This window comes from Pinus tabuliformis, chromosome 6 (assembly GCF_031772625.1).
Source record: "Pinus tabuliformis cultivar Carrire ecotype Pingquan chromosome 6, CPIR1, whole genome shotgun sequence".
NCBI lineage: Eukaryota > Viridiplantae > Streptophyta > Pinopsida > Pinales > Pinaceae > Pinus > Pinus tabuliformis.
In genome coordinates, this window is record NC_142292.1 from 1,507,130,248 (window position 1) to 1,507,137,798 (window position 7,551).

Consider the following 7,551-nt stretch of genomic DNA (forward strand, 5'->3'; position numbering starts at 1 on the left):
ATTTTTCGAATTTACACTAATTGTGGATGAAAAGGGTGTTACATTGGAATTTTGAGCTTTCTGCATAAGCTTCTCGTTGACTTACACATAACACCAATATCATTTCAATTGTTAGTATATGCATCCTAACTCTTACCCACAAAAATAAATGATAAATTCCAACATACTTTCATTTCCCCCCAACTAGAAATATTGCATGTCCCCATGCAATGTACTAATTGATTGTGCAATACTTTTGCAAAATGTTTTTATTGGTTTGCAAAAAAAGTGATTGAAAACAGTTGAAGTTAGTTTATAAATGAATGAGGGAAATTTTATTGTATGATTATTTTTTATTTTTTTATTTTTATTTTTTAGTATTTTATTTTTTATTTTTTTAAATCCTCTCGCAAAGCCTTATAATTAAACAGGAAAGTGAAAATGCATCATACGGGCAAAAAGTTTCAGAGGCGGACCTTATGCCGCAAAACCTTCAAGGATAAAAAGAGTTTGAAGATATCGATAACCAAGCATGCAGGTAGCTTGATTCCAAGAAACTTAACATATGATAGAGTAGCACGTAACCGGCATTACTCAACTGCTTCCTCGACATTTATAGTGCACAAAATGCCTACAAAAACAACATGTTGAATGCACTAGACTGAAAGCAAGGGTAATAAAAGTTCAAGGATAACAGCATATCCTTCGCATTCAGCAGTTAAGATTTACTTTGGACCAATATCCTTCAGGGCACAAATATGCTCTTCGCCCATTGCAGACATCACAGTGACAACGAGATCTTTCCCCTCTCCAAAGCCATCTTTGATCTGGGTAAGTAGTTGATCATCAGAAGGAAGCCTGAGATCAACCTTGGTGTTTCCATTGTCAGACAACAGACTTACAAAACCGTCCTCAGATATGTCAATCAATTGAAAATCAGTGCGAGTAATATGTGGGACGTCACAGTTGTGTGAAGATGGGACAATATCTTCGAGTTTTTTCCATTAAAAAAAAATATCAATTGCAACAAAATGGCACTTAGCATGCCCATGTTTTCCAGTTTTTGAAGTGGATACTTCAACCACTTTGCAGGGTCTGGCCTTAATGACGATGTACCCATTTTTACGAATGGTACCCGCCTGCTGGGGGAAGGTTTTGGAAGCCCCCGCATCGGCGTGGGAATCGAACACACAATCAGTCCTCCCCCAGAGGGATCCGTCCAAGTATGGATCTACGTTCCATGAATGTGTCTGCCCCGCTGGTACTTCTGCCATCTGAGGAGGAGGGAGATTGCTTGAACCCACAGAAATTGCAGGCCAGACAGAGAAATTGCAAGTGTTCACCACAGTCAGTTTCTTGGACAGAAAAAGCCAGATTTTCGATGATTTTGGAGGATTTTGTGCCTAGATTTTGGATGATTTTCGATGATTTTCGATGATTTTGGAGGATTTTGTGCCTAGATTTTGGATGATTTTCGATGATTTTCGATGATTTTGGTAATTGATAGGAGGCAGTTACTACTCTACCGCACCGCATGAAACACATAATTATTCCACTCGTGTAGATAGTTGTCTTTATAAATGTTAAAATGGAAGTGATGGAGCTCCCGGCGCAGACAACATTTCTTGCAGGTGATGGAGTTTCAATGCCGAATGCCAAAATCAGAATGATCGAAGAAGACCAAAAATTGGATGCGGCCACAGACAATTGGTTATTGTGAATTTCATTTGCGTTTTGTTTTGTTTTACAAAATTCTTTACAATTTTTTTTTTTATTTTTTTTATTTTTTATAATTGAGATGTGGGTGGATGTTTTATTATTATTATTTTGTTTTTTCATTCAATGAAAAACTAAAATTTAGAAAGAAACTAAACATTATCTAGACTTATTTTTTTTTTAACAAATGGACACAATGATTTGCATATTGAAAGATGTTTGTGATGAAGCATATTGCAAAACATTTATTTATTCCTAAAATTAGTCGTCTAAATCATTCCTATTTTCTGATCCTCGCGATTGCACTAAGCGCAGAGGAGATCATAATTATTCTAGGTAAAAGTAAAACTGAAAATGAAAGAAAAAACAAAAAATGAAAGCCTACCTACTCTATACTAATTAGAATTTACAAATTAGTTACATGTAGTTAAACTTCCAATGAAGCCACTCACGTAGCAGTAACAAAAATATATCCAGTAGCAATTTTTTACATGATGGATGAAAATATTCGAAAGTGAATGAATCTAGTTGCTGTAACTGCAAATCAACTAAAAAATAAAAAGATGAATCTAATCTAGTACTTACCTGGAACCATTGTTCAATAAAACTTTGATAAGCATAGTTTCTCTCACTTAGATCATGTTGTAACTCCTGTTCTTCTTCTCTGATCTGCTGTTCTTCTTCCTCGATCTCCTGTTCGAATGGTTGTTCACCATTAGATACGCAGGATTCTTCAGATGTTGAATCTTCGTTTATTTCTTGGGGAGTAGTTGAACTTTCAATTCTTGTCAAGATCTCCTTTTCCACGGAAGAAGAGATCCCGACTTCTGCTAGGATCTAAGTGAGTAGTTCCAAGCTGAAGCTCATTGTTAAACCATGTTGAGAAAGGAATTCTTACATACTAAAAACAGAGTGCTAATAATTGTCTGAGCTTTTAATCCTTTTACAAGGTTTTAGTTCACAAAAACTCTTCCAAATCAGCACACTAAAAATTGAATTTAAAACAAAAGGAGCACATAAATAATCTTGAATTCAATACTCAATTAAACCCTCTTACAAGGAATGCTCATTAATTTAGTAACTGAATTCTTCAACTACAACCATGAACCATGAATTCATCAAACACTCTTCACAGTTGCCAAAATCAAACACACTTGCAGAAATTGAAATTCACACTTGCATGAAAAATCAAACTAAACTTCAATCCATCGTGCCTCCCCGACAACGGCGCCAAAATGTTGGGTGAAAATATGTTCGTTTAATTCTATTATAGTACTTGCCCAACTATTTAATTTTTCAATCCGAGGTTTGTAGACTTACGAGGCACATGCACTATATATGCAGGACCGAAGTGGAACTAATTTAATCTAAATTACTGAAATCAAATTAATCTAGGAAGCCATTGAAACACTAACTAGGAAAGTAGGAAAATTGCATAAGGGAAAAGAAATACAACATGTGAAGAATTCAATGACAAACAACATATGTGAGCTCACAACAATAAAACTATCTCAAATTATATTACAAGAATCAAATTACAAATCATGAAAGCATAACAATAAAAGATGAAAAACTAAGAATTCCTTTCCATTATTCATTATTATCAAAATGAAGAGAGAGCACTCTCTTATATACATGAGGAAGATAACCATCTCATAATTACATATCCAATATTCTCTCAAGCACTCTCAACTAATTTCCCATTATTACAAGATATGATCCCTTTGAATCCTCCACAAATCTCTCAAGCATTTTCAACTACTTTCCCATTATTACAAAATATGATCCCTTTGAATCCTCCACAAATCTCTCACATATCTTGGATAAGATATGCTAACCAAATCCTCCATGATTTTCTCCTTGCATAATTATCTCCTTAATATGGTGGAGGAGATATGGATAAGATATGCCAACCAAATCCTCCATGATTTTCTCCTTAGGAATAGGCTTGCATAATTATCTCCTTAATATGGTGGAGGAGATATTTGAGAAGTCTCTTGGAATTAATTCTTCACATATTTCCTACACATCACAAAACTCACATATTCTTGAGAGATATATAAAAATATGTATATTTTCTAATATTTAATCATGAATTCACTTGTAATACAAAAATGAATAAAATGGAAAATAAGAAGGTGAAACCCAAATGTACTTATGAAAATGATATGATAAAAGGCTAATGGGATGATGAAATGTAAGGAATAGTGAAGAAAAAGGTGGATGAAAATATGACATTTCTAAGTCCGAACAGTAAGCTTTTGGCAGTTTAGTGTTGGAGCTCTCCCTCATTATTCTCCCTCTCTCATACTCTTCGATACTTAGGGTTTTCTTGGAGAAATCTTGGAGGGTGTGGCATACTTGGATTTTTGGAGCAATAAGGCAAAGGAGGAGTAGGAAAGTGCAAGAGGGAATTAGGATCAATGACTACATTAGATTTTATTACAGGTACCGAGTTTCATGTATGTTTCCTTCACTAGTTTTGACATGCATGTGGATTGTTCATTGTGATCTATCAATGGCATGGAGGATTGCCTAGATTGATAATGGATTGCCTTTCCATTCCTTAGATGGCCATGGAGATTGTGGGTTCAACTCATTATTTTGGTTTTGGTTGGTTCTCATGTTTCCTTAGCTTGGATTGAGTTATTAGTCCTAGAGCATTGGTTGGATAGACGCTTTGGGGCCCTGTATCAACTTGGGTTGAGTTATTAGTCATGTAGCCTTGGCTGGACAAACGCTTTGGAGCCCTTGGTGGGTTGATTTACTAGACCTGGAGCCTTGGTTGTACAAACGCTCTAGAGCCTAGTAAGAGTTGTGGATTGAGTTACTAGATCTCGAGCCTTGGTTGCACAAATTCTCTAGAGCCCTAGATGGTTGGAAAAGAGACCAATATGATGATGATTTTGGTGATGTCCAACCGTGAGGTGGAAACACTATTTGATGGGTTGAGGTGGGTGGCCTCTGGAAGCCCTGGATGGTTTTTGACTGACATTTTCTATGCTATCCCACATTTATGCTTATAATATATCACAGGCATGAATGGCTGAATTGAGATTTGGCTCAGCCATTCTATGGTTGGGTGGAATGTGGAAGTCCCATCCCATTTTTGGATTTTGCATTATTACTGAAAGGTTATTTATCGTTATATTTCTATGAGAATTTGATGGATTATATGTGGTCTATATGGCTATACTTTCATGAGTATTTTTTTTCTATTATGATGATTATGTATGTGTTTTATGAAAACAACTATTTATGGCTTCCACCATTTTTGTACTTGTAATTGAATGATTAATGTATCTATGACCTAATGGATGGAATGGAATTTGATGTGTTGAGGCATCAATGGTTCTTAACAATTCTCAGCTAAGTATGAGACCCTTATACTCAGAACTATTCTTTACACCTATAGATTACATATTCATGATATGTTCAACAAAATGCCTACCATGGCTAGTAGGGGCCTAATCAAGGTCTTAAACAAGTATTCTTTTCAGTACTATTATTTCCATGTTGTTTTATTGTTCTGAAGAGATGATTAAATTATGGGTATTGACCTGGGCTCTCGTCCTAAAAAAGAGGCTCAAATCCCGGTGTCGGTGGCATTGCACTGAGAGAAAAAGTCCCTAGACGCTGGCAAGCAAGCCTGTCAGTGCGACTGACAGTTTCTGGATGTTGTCATGTGTATAGCATGAGAGTGACTCACGCATAAATTTTCTAAGAGCTCACTTAGACCAAAGGGAAAGTTGTCTAAATTTTTGGATTAGTTCTTGAGGATCCTGAAACTGATTTTGAATGTTTGTATGGTATGTTTCCCTTGGTCCCACTTCCTTAATATGACTTAGGAGGTCAAATCATATCACAATGCTGTCTCATCGCATGTTAACCCCAGTTGGCAAGTTGCTTAGGTAGATTTGGAAGGAGGGTGTTAGAGAGGCAAAATCACTATTTCACCAATCCTCTTCCCCTATAATACTTTGACACCCTTCTAATACTATTATTACCTCTCTTCTTTTTGAGTTGTTGCCAACCTATATTCCCAACGTTTTTTTTATGTTTCATCAATCCCTTACTTTTTCACCCTACCATCTCATCCTAGCATTTTAGGAATCAATATAACATCAAATAGGCATTTTCATGGTGTAGGCCAACACAAAAGATTGAGGACATGTCCGAGATGCCTCCCCCAAACCTGAATTCATATTAATGTTGAAAACTCTCCTACAATATATTGGGAGCATACACCTCTCACTGCAAGAAATGAAATTAATCTTGGAGAGGAAGAAGCAAGACTGAAATATGTTTTCTACATGAAGAATTAGAAGAAAACATAGGTCACTATATTCCTGATACGAATACCAATAGAGAAAAAAATAAAAGATAATTTTCTTAGATATATATTGGTAATTAAAAACTATAATAAGTAAACAGGTCACTATATTCCTGATACGAGTACCAATAGAGAAAAAAGTTAAAAGATTATTTCCTTAGATATATATTGGTAGGTAAAAAATATAATAAGTAAAGTGCTAGAAAAGATAAATGAGAGTCGTTTAGTGAATTAATTCTCTTTGAGTGGAAGTAAAAAGACTAGAACAAGATTATCATCTACTAGAAGGACAAATAGATGCACCTATGCATAATTATGTTAAGAATATACCTTTTTAGTCACTTTTCATCAACAAAAATTCTACTAAAAAACATTATTTTAAATTTAAGATAGATAATATAAGCTCGGACATATCACTCTACTTAAAATATTTATTTTTAAAAACTTGTTTATGTGAAGAAATCAACTTTGCAAGTATATTAATATAATTTCTTTAATAACAAATTATTTACTAAATATATATAAATTCAATTTATTTACTATTTATGTTTTCTGAATAGAATGTATATAATGTGACACATAAAAATCGAAATTTACACGTAAATAGTTTTATCATTAAACAATCTCAAATGTACATTTATTAATATATAATTAAACAATTCCTCCCCTTTGCAACCATCAAAGAGGCACCTTAAATGTGTCAACTAAATTAGTATGATAGAACTATTCAAAATTCATATATCTTAGGAGCCTCAAGATAAGAATAGAAGATTAAGCTGAGTTAAAATGCAACAGACTCTCTCGATTGGGGTGTGGTCCAGGTCATTATCCCACTCGGGACTCACTTAACTGATCTAGGTGGATCTTCAGACACAATGGCATGGGAACGCTTGAAAATCAAAGTGTTTGGAATGATTTTGACCTAGGACCAGAGCATGGATCTCGTCATCCTAATTCCAATAGCGTGAATGGCACTTCAATCCGAGTTCGGATGATGAAGTTATCGCAAAAAGAAGGTTTCTTTGTTCCTTAGGAAAATGAGGCATTTTCCTTTAAAAATGGGTTTTAAGACTTTAAAAGGAAAATCACAATCGTAGGCAAGAGATGGCTGATATCGGCACTATTCAAGCAATGATCAGCGTTATTGGTGCCTTCGAATCAGTGATGGAGTGTTGGATTGATGGATCGGGTCGACGAAAAGCTGAGGACCAGGATCCCGGGCCATAGCGATTGCAATTGGTGATTGCCAATATCGGCGATTAGTGATCGGAACGGTCGACATATCAACGATCAACATATCAGTGAATTGGTGATCGGCAATTGGTGATCCCGCGATATGCAGGGCCATTCACAACACTGATAGCAATAAGCGATAGGTGAGGACCTGATGGGAATTATAAGCCCGATTTGATAAAATTTGAGATCCAAGAATTCAGACTTTTCAGTGTATTCCTATGTATTTTCGTTTTGGCCAAATCCGTTATGCGATGCGATAAGTGACTAAAGCGGACCCGATGGGGTTT

At 35.4% G+C, this 7,551-nt stretch overlaps 1 pseudogene; it reads right to left on the reverse strand.

Moving 5' to 3' along the window:
* Positions 1-559: 559 nt before the first annotated feature.
* Positions 560-1,253, reverse strand: LOC149264376 (eukaryotic translation initiation factor 5A-2 pseudogene; annotated as a pseudogene).
* Positions 1,254-7,551: the final 6,298 nt, after the last annotated feature.